The sequence below is a fragment of the Pongo abelii genome, chromosome 2 (assembly GCF_028885655.2).
Source record: "Pongo abelii isolate AG06213 chromosome 2, NHGRI_mPonAbe1-v2.0_pri, whole genome shotgun sequence".
NCBI lineage: Eukaryota > Metazoa > Chordata > Mammalia > Primates > Hominidae > Pongo > Pongo abelii.
This window is the reverse complement of record NC_085928.1, coordinates 67560933-67581937: the sequence shown is the minus strand read 5'-3', so window position 1 is coordinate 67581937 and position 21005 is coordinate 67560933. Positions and strand designations below refer to the sequence as shown.

General features: G+C 48.0%; 1 protein-coding gene across 5 annotated transcripts in view; it reads left to right on the top strand.

Moving 5' to 3' along the window:
* Nucleotides 1–21005, top strand: part of HRH1 (histamine receptor H1) — a 126750-nt gene that overhangs the window by 22312 nt on the left and 83433 nt on the right. The window contains exon 2 of one of the 5 annotated variants that reach the window (XM_063721885.1): nt 7959–8073. The exons of 3 other annotated variants lie outside the window; for them this stretch is intronic. The gene's annotated coding sequence lies outside the window, so the exon portion shown is untranslated. Of the gene's footprint in view, nt 1–7912; nt 8074–21005 lie in introns of those variants that run through there. One more of the 5 variants, XM_024245299.3, reaches the window with a different exon arrangement.

Here is a 21005-nt window from a genome sequence, read left to right as displayed (position 1 = left end):
AGATGGTCACGTGATTTTTCCTTTTCAATCCATTAACATGATGCATGACATCGACTTCTGCGTTTCTGGAATAAACCCAATTTGAGTCATCCTGTAGCATCTTTATTTCCAGCTTATATTTACAAACCCTTTTGTTTAGGATTTTAAAATCATGAGTTCATGAGTACTGTTCACCAGTGATTTCGTTTCTCATGCTTACTTTTCAGGCTTTGGTATCAAGGTTATGCTGGCTTCACAAAATGATGTGGGCAAGAGTCCGACTTTTCTGTTCTCTGGAAGAGATTACACAAGATGAGCATTGTTCTTCCTTGAGTGTTCAATGAAACTCACCAGTGAGGCCCCCAGTGGATGGATGCTAACATGGAGGGTAGGGAGGAAAGCCAGTTTTGAAGGAGGAACTTGCTACCAATCAGAGGCTCAGCCTGCCTCTGGTGGAAGTAAACAGAGACTGCGAACCTGTCTGTCCTGAGTACCATGGGGAGAGCCCAGCCTTGGACTCTGGATGAGAGTTCTTCTCTAACCAGACATCCAGATGAAGGGGACTCACCCTAGGGTGAAACCTTAATATCTGCTGAAGTCTCCATCTGCTTCTAAAATTGCAGCTGCTGCAGACAGTATACCTGTGTATTGTTATTCCCTGGTGGCCACAGATTCAGGGACAATCAGATTCCACTGACCATTCCTGTGCCAGTTTTTAGGCCAGGCTCTCCTTCTCTGTCATGTTATCAGTTTTTGTGGAATCTCCATATTATGACCTAAGGACCATGCCCCTCTCTGCAAATTCACCTTTTCCCTACCCCCAGGATAACTAGAGTTGAGCAAGTTTCTTGGCTGGAATCTTGCCTCAGTCCTCTTTTTAATAAAGTGCCAGGCACTGTCCTAGCTTGAATCATCTCTCTTAACTCCCATAACAATTCTATGAGGTAGTTACTATTATTCCAATTATTCAGATAGGAAAACAAGGTTTCTCATTGTCGTTAGTTTAATGGTTTCATATTTTAGACTAAATTATCGCTCTCTAACCTATTTGGGTTTTGAAGAAAGATAAAAGTCTAAATTAATTTTCCTTCTCACATATTTAACCAATGGTCCTCATCCTGTTCCCCTTCCTGTTTATTAAATCTTTCTTTCTTTCTTCCCCACCTTTCTTTCCTACGTCACCTGCAGCAGCACTAAATTACAATATATCTTTGGAGGCAGAGCCACCAAATCACACTCAACTCCAGGGAACACCATTTGCACAGTTCTGTATCTTGGGCCTTAGGGCATGTAACCTGGAAACCCAGTCATTGACAGTAGATCTCTTTCTGAGCTGTCTGTTCTGATCTGTTGAACCATCTGCCGATTCTAATAGCTGACTATCAGACAGGGCCATGGCAAAAAACAGAGGGTACATCCCAACTGGGTGATTGAGAAAAGTTTTGATAAAGAGCCTGTTACCTTGTATAGACTTTTTGGTCTGGGGAGCTAACATGAGATAGTGCAGTACCCTAGAGTATCAATGGGAAGAGGAGAGTTGTTTCTGCCTCCAAGTTTGGAGGAGCAAGAGAAGAGAATAAACACTCAATGTCATTCTCCTCCTGCCCTGCCTGTGGCCAAACCCAATGAGAAGTGGGTGGACAACAAGAGAGCCTTTGATGTGGTTCAGGGGCACAGAGCACAGGAGGAGGACCGGAGATCTGTGCCATGCTGGTTTGATGATTGTTTCTATAGGTTGTATTTTAATAGCTAACAAAAGGCATCTGCTTTCCCTTCTTTTTTCATTTCTTTCAAACTTTTCCAGGCAATTTTCACTTGGTTTGCTCTTTCAAGAGTGTTCCTTTTATTTACTTGCTAGCTTTTCTTTGTTCCTGGAGAGAATCACTAATCATCATTAAATAAGTACATCCTGCTGCCCCTTTCCCTCGGCCCAGGTGAGGCACAATTCCACCACCAGCCCACACCTGTGGTCTGGAGAGTCTGTGGATGTGATTGTTGATCCCAGGCTCATATGGGAAGCCTGGTTTTCTTTCCTCTGTCCTTGGCGTCTGACTACTTGAGTGGCGGGGCCACCCTGATGAGCCTAACATGGGCCTCTGGTAGGGTCTGCATTCATAACAGAGCGCCTGGCACTTCATGGTGCTCACAAACCTTTGAATGGAACGGCTTTCCAGGCATCTTGAAAGTGGTAGGAAACACTGGGCAAGGATAAGTTATTTTCCCTGTTGTATCAGGAGCTCAATAAATATTTTTCAGTTGTTTATTGATTGATTCTCACAGCAGCGGGTTTCACCTAGCCTTGAAAACCTCCATTAACAAGCCAGGAACTCAAGATGGAGTTTTCTCCCACTGGTCTCTCCTGTAGGGGGCAGTGGGAAGGGCCGATGAATAGCACTCCTCTGCCCAGCCTGAGCTCTGTACCAATCGAGAATGAAGACAAAAGGCAAGACAAGGCAGCTGGAGAACAAAATGTCATGGTTATTACTAATCAGAGTGACAGTGGAGCGTGTGGGCTCGCAAATGCTGAAGGCCAGGATGGGCTAAGTTGCCCACTCAGATACAGGCAGTGCTGGGCTCGCAGGAGGTGGCCCCTCCCTGTCCTTCCTGGGAGAGAGTGGAAAGGAGGCATGCTCCCTGCAGGCACACTGGCTCCCAAAAGAAGGGGCTGAGTTATACTTACCTATTTCATCTCTCAGATTCACTCATAGATACGATCACCATGCCCGGAACCAGGGGAGGAGCCGATGAGGAGCTGGGGAGAGACCTGGGTTATAAGGTGATGATGCTCTCATCGAGTGGCAGGATATATGAGGAATGGGCAAGAAGCATTTTCCTCTCCTTGATGGGGGAGTGCGGGCAAGGGGGTTGGGGTGATCCAGAGGTCCCTAGCACCTGCTATTATCTGGTCCAGCAGGGTATGGGAGAAATAGAATCCCTGACCTTTCTGACCCTCCTGTCCTGATGACTGATGAAAAGAACTACTATCTGTTGAGAAAGCACTCCGGGGCTTTCCATTTGTGTTGTCACCCAGTCCTCAACAGCTCTACGAGATGCATATTCATGTGCCCATTTTATAGATGAGACAACTGAGGCTAGAGACATGGAGTAACTTATGCTAGAGTGTAACTGGGGAGACAAGTAACGAGGCTATTGCTGTCATCCAGATGGGAGAGGACAGCTGCTTGGACTGGCAGTGGCCAAGGAGAGAAATTGAGACTGGTTGGACAGATTGAGACTGGTGTGGAGTCCATGCTTAGGACTGGACAGGTGGCTGTGTGTGGTGAGGCTGAACGAGCTGTCACTAGGAGGCAGGGTTAAAGCAGTATCTTGGGTAATTTGTGGTTATTCTTGTGTTTTGTTTTGTTTTGTTTTGTTTTTTTGTAAAATAGATGTGACCCTCCTAGGCAAAGATTATTCAAAGAATTAAGAATTCCACAGGCACCACCACATCTGCACATCTTAGTGGAGCTGAGGCTGCTGCTCACTTGCTCTTAATTGGAAGTGCTAGCTGGAGCATGCTTAGGGGGAATTAAAATGTGCAGACCTGGAAGAGGTCTAGTTGGGAAGGAGATCCTGAGACAGCCTCCCCCACTGCCTTCTTGCCCTTCTGATCACCTTAGAGGTGGTCACTGCTGCATCCCGCTGCACCGCGTGTTTCCCGAGCTCCTCTCCACTGTGCATCTCCCCATCCCAGCCTCAACGTAGGCCTCCTCCTCCTTCTGCACACCCAACACAGGCTTCTCTACCTCCAGGCAGCCCCCTCCTATCCCCAGAGGTCCCTTTCCCAGGGACATATCTGACCATTTCACTTTCCTGCTCAAAATCCAGTGATATCCTCTGCAGCCATTAAATAGAAGGAAACCTGAATTGTACCATCTGGAAAGATGTCCCTGATAAATGCATTGGACAAGAGCAAGTGGCAGAATGACCTGGCCAGCCTCAGAAGGCAGAGCATAGTGGTCAAAACATGGGCTTGGAGGCTACAATGAGTTTGAACCCGAGCTCTACCACTTAGTCACTGTATGACCAGGAGCAAGTTCTGAATTTCTCTGTGCCTCAGCTTCCTCATCTGTGAAATGGGAATGATAATAGTCCTCTCCCCTATAAGGTTGTGAGGCCTCACCCCTATAAGGTTAATATGTCAAATGTGCTAGTCCAGTGCTGCTCCTAGTAGCATCCAATAAACACTAGTTATTACGTTAGCATATAAGTACATGTGAACACATATAATCATAGGTCACATCGATGCCTATGATTATATGTGTTCTCATGTATTTATATACACCTCTCTCTCTTTTCACCTCATTCTTCAGGACTCAGAGGTATTCTCTTCCAGGAAGTCTTCCCTGAACACCCCCCCGCCCCGCCCCTACGGCTGGATTAGGATCCTTCTCTGGCCTTACAACACCCCCAGACTCACATCTTCCGTACATGTCCTTATTGTCACCATCGGTCCCCCGGTGGCTGTGAGCAGCTTGAGGACATAGGCTGTAACTGATTTCCCTCCATATCCCTGGCACCCATCGACGTGCAAGGAACATAGTGCACTCTCTGGAGATACTTGTTGAATGAATGAATGAATGAATGAGTGAGCAGGACTTTGAAACATAAGGGATCAATGGGTAAAGACATGGAGGGAGAACAGCCAGGTATAGGGGATGGCCTGAGACAAGGCATAGAGGTAGAAAGGGATGCTCCAGAAACAGCACACGGCCCGGGCTGGCCATGCCTTAGAGAGCGACAGGGAGGTTAACAGGAAGTAATTAAGATGCTCAAGGTGGGTAAGGGCCAAAGGAATGTTCTGTGTAAAGAAGGGAAAGGAGATGTGATGGGGTGGGCGTGAAGAACGGAGGGATGGATTGAGGGACAGTGTTGCTTCTTTCATTTAAATCCTTATCCCCCAGGCTAGTTTAGATGCTTCCATGACACCGTGCACTCATCAGGATGTAAAATAAATACCTGGTTTACCTGTTTCTACCACCAGCCTGGAAACTCCTCGAGAGATGGAAATTGATGGTATTTTTTTGTTTTGTTTTGTTTTTCTAAAAATCTTGCACACAAAGATAAGCTATTTCCTCCTCCATGCCTACTTTTTCTCTGCCACGTAGGGCCACAGATGTAGATGGTGTTGTGCATTCTGATAACTGGATATTAATAGAAGTTACTCCAGTTCTTGCAGGAATAGAAAATTTATAGCTTCTCCAATTCAGTGGAACCCATTCTGTCAACCCTACTTCCTTTATTGAGTCCTTGAATCAAGCTGGAAACAGAAACAGCAGTGCAGTACACTCCTGGGTCAGATGCAGACGCAGGCATTTTGAGCAGTGACTCGCCAAAGAAAAAGTTCTCACTGAATTTCTTGGTGCTGAACTGAATGAACTTGAACTGCTTGCCACACCCAACAGGGAAGGGTCCCAGCAGCAAGGTACAGGAAGGTAAAACAGGAGTTGGAGTCTGTTCATGGTGATCGTGTGCCTGCTGTGCGGTGGGGATGCTGGGACAGACATGGCTGCTGCCCTTACAGGTGACAGAGTGAAGAAGACAGCTGCTAGGCAGGCCAGTAACCACAAAGCAGGATGTGACATTCTCATATGAGAAAGCACAGTGCTAAGAGAGTCTCAGAGAGGCTAAGTGACTCACATAAGGTCACACAGCTCATAAGTAGCAAGGTTGAAATGGAGATCCTTGACTCCTTTACACTGTGCTGCAAAGCCCCTCAAGGTATGATGCTAGCTGCCTGAAACATTTGGGGCAATAGCCCAGCACTTTGTAATCCTTCTCATTCTCTGCTTGGTATCTAACATTGCAATCATCCATTAATTCCCTCCACCTATAAATATCAAAAGTGCCTATTTCTAGGTACTGGGCATATATCCTTTTTCCTGAGTTCCAGGCTGGATAACAGGAATAAGTCCCAAAACTAATCCTTGAGTTTCTGATATTGAGTGCTCTCCAATACCCAGAGATTTAGGGGTTTTTTTTCCTCTGTTACAGAGAAAACACACACACATATGCAAGAAGAGAAGAAAAAGCAAATGAGCAATTAGCTCTGTAGATCGAAGCACAAACTTTGAGGAAGTTTCAGGGATTTGAACATTCAAGGTTTGGAACTGACATTGGGCTGGGTTGCCCCATCAGTGCCAAGAATCGTTACGGTGATCTCACAGTGCCAGTTCTGAATACAGAGGGCTTTCTCTGCATTGGTCACTAGGAGAAACGTCTCTCTGGAATCAAGCATTTTTCTGATGAATGCATTTTACTTCCTTTCATCCCAGACACAGAGCTGTGTGTCTATCTGTGCACTAAATGTTACTTTGAAAACACTGCAATTTGGAGCTGATCTCAGCTTCTGTGCTTATTAGTTTGTAATATTGCCTTCCTGAGTTTTCTTGGCATTGCCTAACACGGAGTAAGGGAATAATGGTGTATATTGAGCATCTCCTGTGCTGAGAACTTTATATTTGTGTCTTTGTGCTGAGAACTTTATATTTGTCGCTTCATTTGCTCCCCTAAACAACCTTATGAGGTCAGGACTATGGTGATCTGCATCTTGGCTCTAAGCAGGACCCATAGGCTCTCTGCACCCTGGCCCCTCCACACTGAGCAACCAGCCCTTCCTCAGACACATCTTGTGCATCCTCATCACTGCCCACATATGCTCCCACCTTCTCAGCCCACACAAACCCCATGGCCCCATTGACTTGTAGACTTAAAACAAGTGAATTTTGGGGTATTTTTTAATTGTGATAAAATATACATAACAACATGAGTGACTGCTAAAATATGTGAATTATTACCCCATGAAGCGTTGAAAAGGAAAGACAAGAAGGGGAGAAACGCACTTCCCAAGTTCCCCGGTCCATGCACATACCAAATAACTCTCCTCTATTCTCCACTCCACCATTCATTCAACAACATCTATTGAGCACTTCTGGTGTATGAGGTGCTCCTCTAGGCAGACCGGATTCCTGCAGAACAGAGCAGACAAGCATTCCTGCCGTGGTGAGGCCTACATTGTACTTTCCGGCTTCTCCAGGCCCGTGACATCTGCTGTCCCCTGGATTCTCCAGACTGTGACATCTGCTGTCCCCTGGCTTCTCCAGGCCCACGACATCTGCTGTCCCCTGGCTTCTCCAGGCCCGTGACATCTCCTGTCCCCTGGATTCTCCAGGCCCACGACATCTGCTGTCCCCTGGCTTCTCCAGGCCCGTGACATCTGCTGTCCCCTGGCTTCTCCAGGCCCCTGACATCTGCTGTCCCCTGGCTTCTCCAGGCCCGTGACATCTGCTGTCCCCTGCATTCTCCAGGCCCACGATATCTAATGTCCCTGGATTTTCCAGGCCCACGACTTCTCCTGTCCCCTGGCTTCTCCAGGCCTGTGACATCTGCTGTCCCCTGCATTCTCCAGACCAGTGACATCTGCTGTCCCCTGGCTTCTCCAGGCCCATGACATCTGCTGTCCCCTGCATTCTCCAGGCCCGTGACATCTGCTGTCCCCTGCATTCTCCAGACCAGTGACATCTGCTCTCCCCTGCATTCTCCAGGCCCATGACATCTGCTGTCCCCTGGCCTCTCCAGGCCCGTGACATCTGCTGTCCCCTGGATTCTCCAGGCCCATGACATCTGCTGTCCCCTGCATTCTCCAGGCCTGTGACATCTGTAGTTCATGGTTTGTGCAGCCTCATGGTTTTTGATTTCTGCCCCTGAGCCCAATCAGTCGGTACCTCCCTGTATGTTTCACATTCAACCTCCAAAGAGGGAATTTGTTTAGTTCAGTCAGCAGGTATCCACTTGGCTAGAAATGTTGCTGTAGGCTGCCCTGTAAATAGCCTGTGAATGATTGTGTTTGGGCAAGTGCTCATGGGTAGTCATGACATCACGTGCTCAGCTCTCCTGAGAGGGAGGCTTGGGGCCTGCCAGGCCTTGCCCATTCACTTGACAAATATTTATCAACAGTTAATATTTTCTCTGCCCAATAGGTGTCAGGGATTGTTCTGGGTGCTGAGATACAAGGATGAACAAGGCGGGAGAACCTGCCTTCCTAGGGCTTCCATTCCAGCAGAGGGACATGCAGGAGAGGAACCAAGGTGTAAGGTAAAATGCAGTGGTGAAGATGAGCGAAGAGCGTGTGGAAGAATGGAAGGGGTCCTTCTACATAGGGTGGGATGGGCAATGTTCGAGTCAAGAGAGGATTGAAGCATGCATGCCCGTATCTCAGGGGAAAGCATTCTGGGCAAAGGGGACAGCAAGGCCCAGCTAGAAGGGGTTTGGAATGTTCCAGAAAGAGTGAGGAGGCTAGAGTGGCTGGGCGCAGTGAGTGAGGGTGAGTGTAGGAGATGGGGTCAGAGGTCACAGGGCCAGACATGGAGGGCATTGCCAGGCACTAGGAGGACTCGGCTCTTGTTCAGAAGACACTGAGAGCCTGCAGGGTTCTCAGCCTGCAAGGATACAATGGGATGTGTGGACGACGCACAGAGGAAGCAGGGGACCCCACTGGAGGCCAGTGCTGTCCAAGCCAGGGTGGCAGGGGCCTAGGCCAGGGTACAACGTGGGGGCAGTGAGAAGCGAACAGCTTCCAGGTCTGTTTCGAAGGCAGAACTGAGTGTAAGGGACATCTCTCTGATGTGCTTGCCCCAGTCACCCCGGTGGACTCAGGCACTGCCGCCACACGGTGCCACAGTTGGTTGCCTCATCTATAACATGAGTGTAATCATTTTGTCTGCGTCCCGGGGCAACAGTGAGCATGCAGGGCCCTAGCAGGACTCCTGGCACAAAGCAGACGCACAATGATGAGAGGTGCTCCTGCTGTGAGGAACTCCAGGGCTGGGGGTGCAGGCTGTATGTAAAGAACTCCTCTAATATGGAGTTTGCCCCATGGATTTGGGGCACCGCCTAGCAATGCCCCATCCAGGAACCTGGGAATGAGGTCTCTCTGGTTGGAAATGAAGGGAGAGACCCCTTTGCTGAGCTCCAACCAGGAGCCTGGGGTTTTCTCCAACTTATTTAAATCCCCACAGCCTTACAGAGCAATGGGACTTCCAGTTCCTTTGCAGAGCCTGGGGGAGTGAAGGGATTCACACACAGGCCTGCAGCAAGGAGCTGAGCTCTCACCTGAACAACTGACCCCTAGCCACAGGGCAGGGTGGTGTAGTGATTAAAGGCCTGGGCTTGAGGTCTGCAGGAATCTGAGTTTGAATCATGGCTTTGCCACTGACTGGCTATGTGACTCTGAGCATGTCCCTTCTCTCTGTGCCTCAGTCTCCTCCTCTGTGGAATAGGATCATACTGGGCTCCTCGCCTGGTGGGGGTGAGGAGTAAGGGAGGTGACAGATGTAGCGTCAGACAGAACCCATATGTGGGTGCTTAACAGATAGGAGCTCCCTTTCCTCACCCCCAGGCCTGTGTCTCGGGCTCCTGTATGGTATCCCTGCCAGCAGTTTGAAGTAGACGCCTCATTGCCAACTGCTATCATGGAAACGAAGAGATGGGGGAAGTAGGAGAGGTCCAGAGGAGTGAGGAAGGGCCATCATTCCATTGCTCACACCCCAGCCCACCTTATCCAGCTCACTATAACAGGGGGGGCTCAGAGCACAGAGTGGGGGCTGGAAGACAAAGTAATGGAGGGGACAAAGGCTGGCTGGGGCCTTTGTTCCTATAGACAGTGTGGGGTAGGGAGCAACCCCTATGAGGTATGGGCAGGCTGGAACCCGGATGTGACTCATTCTTGAAATCCTCATCTGTTGGCCCTTCTCTCTGCACTCTTCAAGAGGCAATACATCCTATTTCCCTTTGATAAAGCTCCCCATCCCATCTCCATCAAGATGAAGCTGATGAGCCTTCCAGCTACTTTTGTGATTCAATATCCACGTGAGTTGCTAACTGTCTTGCAGACAAGAACTGCTCTGTTTGGGGTTTGGACCCAGCCTCCCTCATCCAGGTGTCCTTCAATAACTAGATCCCTTTTTGACATCTCATCCTTAGAAAAGGGTCCCATGTCCCTTCTCCATGCCCTAGCCCTCTGGGACCCCATCCCGCAACTCTTACTGTCTCCTCCTCCCCACAGTATGCAACCCTTGTTAGGCCCAACTCCCTCACTAGGAATGCAGATTCCAGCTTTGCAGGCCCCAGAACTCAACAGAAGGGTACCTTGGAGCCACCCAGAGCTGAGCTGGAATCCCTGCTCTGCCACCACTAACAAGCTGTGTGACAGGTGAACGACCCTGCTGAGTCTCAGTGTTACGATCTGTTCAAGGGATTGAAAGCTGGAGCTGCTTTCCATGAGTTAGCCCAGGCCAAGCTCCTGCAAACTATATTATCATGATTGTCATTTCATGCCTTTTTAAAACTCAGGAACAAAAAAAGAAGCGAAAAGCAAACCACAAACATGCTTTGTTTATAAAATTAAGTCGTTTCTCTTAGAGATGGAAAGAAGCTGCTGAACTCTTCCCTTGGAGGAGATGTCACCAGCTTTGGATAAGCTTGCCACATATTTATTTGTGCACCTACTGTGTGCCACACCCCACACTGGGCAGTGGGAAGATAAATGGGGACAAGGCATGCTCCATGATTTTGAACCTGCGGCCTGGTGGGGAAGGCAGACCCGGAACGGGCAGTATCCCACGGGCGAGGAGCCCACTATGATCCTATTCCACAGATAAGGAGACCGAGGCACAGAGAGGGGAAGGGACATCCTCAGAGTCACACAGCCAGTCGGTGGCAGAGCCAGGATTCAAGATTGGTATCATAGTCAGATGAACACAAGGGTTACGAGCACACAGAAGTTGTCAGGGAGCACTTATCTCAGCCTGAAGACCCGGGGAAAGCCCCCTGGAGGATGAGGTATGCCAGGAAAATTTCAAAGAGGAATAGGATTTAATTCAGCTAAGTAAGGTGAGAAGGGCTTTCAGGCAGGAGGTATAGCTGAGATGAGTACAGTGGTCTGAAATGGCATGGTGTGTGCAGGAGGCGGTGAGGAGATAGGTTAAAGTCAAGCATGAAGTCAAGGTTAAGGGCAGGGTTGTGGGAAATGAACAAACTAGAGAGATAAGCAGTGTCATATTGTTGGGGGACCTTTCATAATGAGGGATTGCCTCCCTCCCTGTCTTTTTCTAACCTAGAATCTCTTCATCAAAATGAGTCTGTTTAAGGGACACCAGGAGACCAAGAGGAGTTGCAGTTGCAGGGTTTTGGGTTTTTTTTCCTTTTCTTCTCTTTTTTCTTTTTTTTTTTTTTGAGACAGTCTCACTCTGTTGCCCAGGCTGCAGTGAAGTGGCACAATCTCAGCTCAGTGTAACCTTCTACACCCGGGTTCGAGCAATTCTCATGCCTCAGCCTCCCAAGTAGCTGGGATTACAGGCATGCACCACCACACCCGGCTAATGTTGTATTTTTAGTAGAGACAAGGTTTCACCATGTTGGGCAGGCTGGTCTCAAACTCCTGACCTCAAGTGATCCACCTACCTTGGCCTCCCAAAGTGCTGGGATTACAGGCGTAAGCTACTGTGCCTGGCCAGGGTTGCAGGGTTTTGACTGCCCATTCATTCTCTGGGATCTTGCTCATCATGCAGTGGCCCCCGCAGCACCAATGTGACTCAGGAGCTTTTTTTAAGAAATGCAGAGTCCTAGGCTCCACCCCAGACCTGCAGAATCAGAATCTACATTTTAACAAGCTCCCCGCGTTACAGATTGAAATGCACTGGGCTAGCCCATGCAGTGCCAAGAAGCATTCAGACATCTGCCTCTGGCATCCTGGCAAAGATGAACTTCTCACTCTTCAAACAGTCCAGGACCCCTGAATAACCATGTGTCATTGGTCTTAGAGGACTAGGAGGGGACTCCCCCAACTCTGGGACTGCGCTCAAAAGATGTCTGAACCCCTTTTATTACCTCCCTGTGTTCCTATCTCTGTTATCTCATCTGAAGCAGGATGAAGTAGGATATCTAAACTCAACTTGCTTGCTTACTCAGTAAGGGGAAAACTTTTTTCTGTGTTCTGTGTTATGGTCTCCAGAGAAAATATATTTGTGCAGGAGATTTTGTAGGTGCTACTTGGTTTCTTCGATGAGCTGATTTATCTTCAAGGACAGGGCACCTAGACCTTGTGTTGTATCACTTGTATCACAGCCTATGTTTGTTCATTTGTGTTCTCTTGAGAAAGGGAAAATGATGACACAGTCTCCCCAATCTCCAGAGACCTTGAAAACCAGGCCAAGTGTTTTGGATTTTTTGCTGGGGCACTACAGAGCCATTGAAGAATTCTGAGGAAGGCAGTGTCAGGTTCAATGTTGTTTATTGAGACACCACTCTGCCAGCAGTGAGAGAGTGGCAATGAAAGTCTGGAGATCTCAGGGTGGAGGTGCAGGGGCCCAAGTAGGAAAGATAAGGCCTGGGTCCGGACAGTAGCCCTGTTGGGTCACACTGCCCCAGCCCTCAGAGGGCCCCTGCTTTCTCCTACTAAGCAGGCAGTGGCTTCGGGAATTCTGAATTCATTTTCTATTTTGTCTGCTGAACACTCAAGCAGCAGATAAGCTTAAAGCAACAATTTAGAACTGAGAATAGAAATTGGAACCCTCTATGGGTCATATATGACTGATGAAGTCATCTATTTAGATCTGAACAATTTAGGAGCTGCTTGCTAGAATCTCGACCTCTCCTGGGAACCCCTCCTCATGTTTACACCAGCCCCTGGGGCCTGCTAAGAGACTCAGGACCCCCAGACCCAGCTGAGAAGGGGAAGAAAGAGAAGCAAAGCCTTGAAAATACTTTTGTGGCTTTTGGCGAATCTTTTTTTTTTTTTTTTTTTTTGAGATGGAGTCTCGCTCTGTCACCCAGGCTGAAGTGCAGTGGCGCGATCTCGGCTCACTGCAAGCTCCGCCTCCCAGGTTCACGCCATTCTCCTACCTCAGCCTCCTGAGTAGCTGGGACTACAGATGCCCGCCACCACGCCCAGCTAATTTTTTTGTATTTTTAGTAGAGACGGGATTTTCACCGTGTTAGCCAGGATGGTCTCGATCTCCTGATCTCGTGACCCACCCGTCTCGGCCTCCCAAAGTGCTGGGATTACAGGCGTGAGCCACCGCGCCTGGCCAGCTTTTGGCGAAACTTCTAGGAGAAAACTAGAGCAGTGTTTCCCAAAGTCCCTCTGTGGGGCCCTGGATGAAGAAGTTCCCTGGCTGAATAAGCTTGGAAATGCTGAGTATCATATGCCCTTCTTAGGGGCTTGCCATACTTAGTAAAGAGTGGGGACTTTGGGTCAGAGACTACCTGGCTTTGAATCTCAGCTCCACCATTTACTGTATGATCTTGGAAAATGACCTTTTCTTGGGTTGATTCATTTTTCTTGTCTGTAAAATGGAAATAATGATCATGCTGATGAAATAAAGTTATTATGATAATTACTGACGTAATACATAGCACAGGTCTGGCACATTAGGAAATAGTCAAGAAAGGGTAGCTGTCAAATAATAATTATATATATATATGGGTTTTTTTTGTTCGTTTTACTTTGTTTTGTTTTTTGAGATGGAGTCTCGCTCTGTCGCCCAGGCTGGAGTGCAGGGCGGATCTCGGCTCACTGCAAGTTCCTCCTCCCGGGTTCACACCATTCTCCTGCCTCAGCCTCCGAGTAGCTGGGACTACAGGCACCTGCCACCACACCCGGCTAATAATTATATTTTTGATATTTATTATTAGATTATCCTTTATAAAAATGTATTTTAAATATATATAAATTAGTTTTTGTTTCACTCTTAAAGGCTCTGAGAAGTCCTGTAGTAGAATCTGCTTGACTTAACTCAATGTTTGTAAATTTATTTGATCTTGGAGTCTCTTTTTTCATATAACATAGAGGAATTTCCTGAGGAATTCATCTTCTGTGGGACTCACTTAGAGAAATACTGATTTTGTGTTTTGGAAACAGTTTGGGGAGGCCAATGTGTCTGAGCCAGGATTCAGTCCAAACACAGACTCTGCCAGGTGTAAAGAGTTGTGTTTCAGCCTCAGTTCTTTCTTCATTTCCTCTTCCCGCAAGACTGTCACTCAGGCATGGGATAACCACGCCAGAATTGTAGGGCTAGGGGTGAGGAGTAGGGCTTGAAGATCTAGCTCAGCCCTGGGACAACTCCTACTCATCCTTCAATACCCCATTCCAATTTTAACTTCTCAGAAGCCTTCATATCTTGCCCAGGCAGAATTAGTGGGCCATTCCTGCAACCTCCAAGGCCTACAACCTCCAGTAGAAACCTCACAATCAATATGTACCACATTGAACTGTAGTTATCTGTTAGTGACTGTCTCCCCAGCTCTTTAGGGAAGCATCATGTGTGTGTCATCTCAGTAATACCTGCTAGCACTTGATCAAGACCAGATTCCATGGCTCACCTTCTAGGGATTTCTAATAACTCAGCTGGGGCAAGAGGTAGCCCTGGGGAGAGGCCATCTCAGCGCCAGCAACTCTGCTGACTCCCAGAGCCTTGAGGGAAGAATCAGAGCTGATTCCCTCTGATTGCCAAAGGCGTGGCTCAAAGTCTTTCTGGGGTCTCTGAATGCAGGGGCCCAGGGGGCAGGAGATGATGCCTGTTGGGACTTCTTTTGACATGGACTTGTTTAGAGAAGAGAAAAACACAGCTTCTGTGGTGAAAAAGCAGAGAGAACCGCAAAGGAAGGATGATTAAAAAAAAAAAAATTCCCAATCTCCACTCCAAAGTTCATATGCCAATGACTGTAAAACTGGTGGCGTGTTTAGAGTTAGGTCCATGGATGTTTATCTTGGAGGAAGATAATTGTCTCCAGTGCTCTGAAGACTGGGGGTGTCTGTCTTGCAAAGGGGCTGGAACATGGGAGCCTGCTCCCAGCTGGCCCCCACGGCCTCGGGATTCAGATCCAGGCATGCCAGGGCCCCAGCAGTGCTGGTGAGAAGCTGGAAGCCAGTGCGGGGTCTGGGTAGCTGTTGGGCAATAGACTGCCCCTCCATCACTCCTGCCCAGGGCAACATTCAGTAAAGGAAGAATGGGTCCCGGATTCAGGCCTGGATCCAACAGGGTCCCACTTGGGGTGTCTTGGTTTCATGGTTCATGTGGATTAGGACCCCTCTCCCCATCAGTGTTTGGTGATACAGAATGCTGAGCCAGGATACAGTAGACAGAAAGTGGGAGGGCAGGGCTGGGGTTGGGACACTAAGGATTGGTCAGGTCTCAGAGTCCCAGCTGGGGAGGATTCCTCAGAGAAATAACAACAAAAATAATCATGATAATAGCAGCTTCTGCTATTGAGCACTTAACTTGTGCCATTAAACCCTTTGAAGTAGGTATTTATCCCCATTTTGCAGATGAGGAAGTTAAGGATCAGCAAAATTATTCAGACACCCCCAGGTCATTTAGCTGGTAAGCAATAGAGCTGGGTTTCAAATTTAGGTCTTTCTGGCTCCCAAACTCTGTCTCCTGACCATTAGGCCATCCTGCCTATATCCCAGGGGAAATGGGATGGGTTCCCAGTTGTATAGATTATGCTAGTGGGTCTGAATCCTTCAAACCCAGTGTCCCTTTTATAACAAATAGTTTGCAAAGCCCTCTTCAGCACCCTGAAATGCAGTTAATAGATTATATAATCCACCTACAAATACCAAAAGCAGTAGTAATAATACTGATATACTAACCACACAGTAAAGGAGAAATAAAAGGAAAGCCATTTGTAATAAAATAAAATAATAATACATATTTCACTACATAAGTATTTGGGCTGCCTACACTGGAAGATTTTCTGAAGCAGTCAGATGCCTGTAACCACATCTAGAATCAGGTTAACAAAAATGCAGATGGATACACACATATGTCGAATCGACAATTCAAACACCAACAAGGGACTCAACCCATGGTGAGGCCCTGAACAAACCCATGTATCATCTTCCTTCAAGTTACGTGATCAGAGCAATCTTAGAAAATTCAGAATAGGCCGGGCGCATGGGCTCACGCCTGTAATCCTAGCACTTTGGGAGGCCAAGGCGGGCAGATTGTCTGAGCCCAGGAGTTCTAGACTAGCCTGGGCAACATGGCAAAACCCTGTCTCTCCAAAAAATAAAAATAAATAAATACAAAATTAGCCAGGCATGGTGGTACACACCTGTAGTCCCAGCTACACGGGAGGCTGAAGTAGAAGGATCACTTGGGCCCCGGGAGGTTGAGACTGCAGTGAGATCACACCACTGCACTCCAGCCTGGATAACAGAGTGAGAACCTGTCTCAAAAAAAAAAGAGAAATTCAGAGTAGATTAAAACTATGTAATGAGTTTTTGCATTTACAGGTAAATGGAATGATGAACTCTGGTCTCAGATAATTATAAAAAGATTTTTCCACCCACCTATAGTCCAGGGAACATTTGAAAGGTGGACAGGACAAAGGACAATTCTTCACCAGATGCCAGTTGTGCCCCCCATGTCATCGTGATAATCCAAAACGCCCCCTCCCACTATTTCCAGATGCCTCATGGAAGGTGTTACACCCCGCCCCATTGTGCACCATTCTCCTAGGCTAACGTGGGGTGGGGTGGGGTGGGGTCTGAGGATTTGTGAAGCAGCTGGGTACCAATGGTACCCACCCCTCCAACACACACTGTGAACTCCAGGGCTCTGGCTACTGCTCCAGGTATGGCCTACTAGCGGACCTGAAGGTGCCTAGTGTCTCTGGTTGGCTCAGGAAATCGGCTAGCTAAGCCTACAGCCAATCAGGATTAGGGAAGGGAGAGGAAAAATTAATGACTATCGCACATCTCCTCTCTGCCAGGCCCAAAGTCATGCTGCTAATTATAAAATAATAGAATTCGAACAGGACTATCTAACTCCAAATGAGATGCTTCATACTTTACTTTTAAAAATTAAGATAGTAGGCTGAGCATGGTGGCTCATGCCGGTAATCCCAGCACTTTGGGAGGCCAAGGCGGGTGGATCACTTGAGCTCAGGAGTTTGAGACTGGCCTGGCCAACATGACGAAACTCCGTCTGTACGAAAAATACAAAAATTAGTTGGGCGTGGTGGCACACGCCTGTAATCCCAACTACTGGGGAGGCTGTGGCACGAGAATCGCTTAAACCTGGGAAGCAGAGATTGCAGTGAGACAAGATTGCGCCACTGCACTCCAGCCTGAATGACGCAGTGAAACTGTCTCAAAAAAAAAAAAAAAAAATTAAGGTTGTAGTCAGGTGCAGTGGCTCACTCCTATAATCCCAGCATTTGGGGAGGCTAAGTAAGGTGGGAGGATTGCTTGAGGCCCAGGAGTTCAAGACCAGCCTGGGTGACAGAGTGAGACCTTATCTCTATAAATAAATAAATAAATAAAGTTAAGCTTGTAATTTTAGGGACTAATGGTGTGGGAGTCTAGAGATAGCATCATGCAGTATCCAGCGCATAACCAGGACTCAAGTACAACCCCAGACCTACTGCCCATCAACCAAGTAACCTTTGAAATGCACTTCTCTCATTCTTTTACTGATGAACTCTTGTGCATCCCTTAAGACCCAACTCAAACATCACCTCATTCGTGAATTATCCCCATTTCCTCCAGGGGGAAGGAGTGTCCTCCCCTCTGGGCTTCTGCGCTCACATCCATAACTCTTACCACAGCACTCGTACCCCTGAGCTGTGATTCCTGCTGTGTCTATCTTCCCTTCTAGATGCTGAGCTCCTTGAGAGCAGAGACTTTGTCCAATTTATCTTAAGGCCCCCAGCCCCCTTCCCTCCAGTGCCCAACATAGTGCTGGCCTAGTACATCCCAGGCATTAATCAATGCAGAATGAATGAATGTTTGATGGAATGAATTCACTTTGCTTGCTAAGTTGCTCATGGAGCAGACCCTTTGTGCTGAGTGACTAAGTGGAGCAGGTCCCAGTCACCTGAGATTCACCAGCTGTTGATGGCCTCTCTCCAAACAGCAGATTCTCACTTGGCACAAAGGCAGGAGTCAGAGTGTTCCTGCTGCCACCCCGCCTCCCTCTGAAGAGATTTGTCCAAGAGTTCCGTCGGTGGGGTTTCTTCCCAACATGCACGCAGCCTGCCATCATCTCTGTTATCTGGGTCCATCCACTCCCAAACCAGAGCTTCTAGCAGCAGAGAAGAGGTGGTGTGATGACATTTAGATCCAGGCCATGGAGGGAGAGTGCTGCTTGCCTGACCCTGTCATCGTCCTTCAGCTCCCATCACTCTATCTCATGCATACTTCGTTCCTCTCTTGTCCCCTCTGGGGCCCAGGTTCAAGTCCCTCGCCAGCTTCTGACTGCTGGGCTCAGCCCTCCTTTCCTTCTGGTTCTAGCTCATCATCCTCTCCTCTGTGACACACACATTGGGAATTTCTGCCAAGCTTAGCCTATGGATGATCCTTCTTGAAAAGGCTGGGGACTTGATGGGCTTTGGGGACAAATGTGGTTTCAAATCCCAGGTCCCTTATTTCCTCGTTAGGTGCCTGGAGGTAACAGTGTTAGTGTTCTGCCTAAATCCCCTTGGATCTCTTTACAGTTTCTGCGCAGCCCTCTTCCAACCTGGCTGTACCTTTGCCTCCAAAGGCATGCACCTGTGATCTTTCTGCAGCGGGGTGCTGTGAGGCTGGGAGCCATTTTGTCTGCAAGTGCAGAGTCCAGAAATGCCCAAGAATTTCTACCTTCCACCCCACCCCCTGCAACCTTTGACAGACGACTGTTGAGTCCAGGGGCATGAAATCCCACCTCCCTTGCCTTGGTTGGGCTAACTCCAAGCTGTGAGTTACACTTCAGGGTCCTCCTGCGGGATGACACAGGATTTTACCCACCACCCAGACCCTTTCTGCTTTCTCCAAGAGCCCTTCCTTCATACGTCCCTTGTCTCTGGGGTGGCGTCTGGGGAACCTGAGCTAAGATGGCGACTTGGGTAAATCACGTCACCTCTTGGAGCCTCAGCTTTCTCCCTTGTAACTGTGAGTTAGGAACTCATACTTTTTAGAGGTGTTGGCAGGATTAAGTAAAATAGTGCCTGGCGTGTAGTAGGCCCACAGTTCCTTTAATGATCCCTCTTTTCAGAAGAAAGTCAGCCAGGTGGGGCACAGTGACTCACGCCTGTAATCCCAGCACTTTGGGAGGCCGAGGCAGACAGATCACCTGACGTCAGGAGTTCAAGACCAGCCAGGCCAACATGGCAAAACCCTGTCTCTACTAAAAATACAAAAATTAGCTGGGTGTGGTGGCGCACACCTATAATCCCAGCTACTTGGGAGGCAGAGGCAGGAGAATCGCTGGAACCCAGGAGGCAGAGATTGCAGTGAGCCAAGATCGCATCACTGCACTCCAGCCTGGGCTACAGAGCGAGACTTTGTCTTTAAAAAAAAAAAATTAAAATTAAAAAAAATTTAAAAAGAAAGTCAGCCAGAAGGATATTGCCCTGGAAGGTAGGGGGCCTGACTTCAGTTCTGAACTCACTTATTTGAGTAAGTCTCTTTGCCTCCCTAGGCCTCAGTTTGTTGCTTTTGTTGCGTGTGTGTGTGTGTGGCTTTTTTTTTTTTTTTTTTTTAGAGACAAGGTCTCACTCTGCCACCCAGGCTGGAGTGCAGTGGCACGATCATGGTTCACTGCAGCCTTCATCCCCTGGGCTCAAGCAGTCCTCCCACTTCAGCCTCCTCAGTAGTTGGGACCACAGGCATGCGCCACCATGTCTGGCTAATTTTTTGTAGAGATGGGATCTCACTGTGTTGCCCAGGCTGGTCTCAAACTCCTGGACTCAAGCAGTCCTCCTGCCTTGGCCTCCCAAAGCGCTGGAATTACAGGCATGCACCACCACACCCGGCCCTCTTTTGTGTTTTAAATGGCCTTATTAAGATGTAATTCACATACCATATTATTCACCTATCTAAACTGTACAATTCGGTGGTTTTTAGTGTGTTCATGGAGATGTGCAACCATCACCACTATCTAATTTTAGGACTTTTCCATCACCTCAAAAAGAAAGCCTCCAGCCATTACACTCACTCTCTACTTCCTCCTACACCAGCAGTCCCCAGCCTTTTTGGCACCAGGGACCAGTTTCATGGAAGACAATTTTTCCACGGATGGGGGGTGAAAGGGATGGTTTGGGGATGAAACTGTGCCACCTCAGATCATCAGGTATTAGTTAGATTCTCGTAAGAAGCGTGCAACCTAGATCCCTCGCAATGCACAGTTATCAATAAAGTTCGCGCTCCTATGAGAATCTAATGCCACTGCTGATCCGACAGGAGGCAGAGCTCAGGTGGTAATGCTTGTTTGCCTACCGTCCATCTTCTGCTGTGTAGCCCAGTTCCTACAAGGCCACTGACCAGTACCTGTCCTATACCACTCTCACCTCCAGCCCCTGGCAACCTCTATTCTACTTTCTGCCTCAATGGATTTGCCTGTTGTGGACATTTCATACAAATGGAATCCTACAATATGTAATGTCTGTGACTGGTTTTTGTCACTTAGCATAATGTTTTTAAGGTTGATCTATACCATAGCATGTATTGGTACTTTACTCCTATTTATTGCTGAATAATATTCCATTGTATGGATAAACCACATTTTGGTTATTTATTCATCAGTTGACAGATATTTAGATTGTTTCTACTTTTTGGCTATTATAAATAATGCTGCTATGAACAACTTTCTGTGTGGACATACACTTCTCTCAGGCATACACACACACACACACACACACACACACACACACACACACACGGCCAGGCGCAGAGGTTCATGCCTGTAATCTCAGCAGTTTGGGAGGCCAAGGCAGGAGGATAGCTTGAGCCCAGGAGTTCAAGACCAGCCTGGGCAATATGGCAAAATCCCATCTCTACAAAAAATACAAAAATTAGCTAGGCCTGGTGGCATGTGCCTGTAGTCCCAGCCACTCAGGAGGCTGAGAGGCAGGAGGATCTCCTGATCCCGGGAGGTTGAGGCTGCTGTGAGGGGCTGTGAGCCACTGCACTCCAGCCTGGGTGACAGAGCAAGACCCTGTCTCCAAAAAATAGTAATAATAAAATATATACACATACAATATAT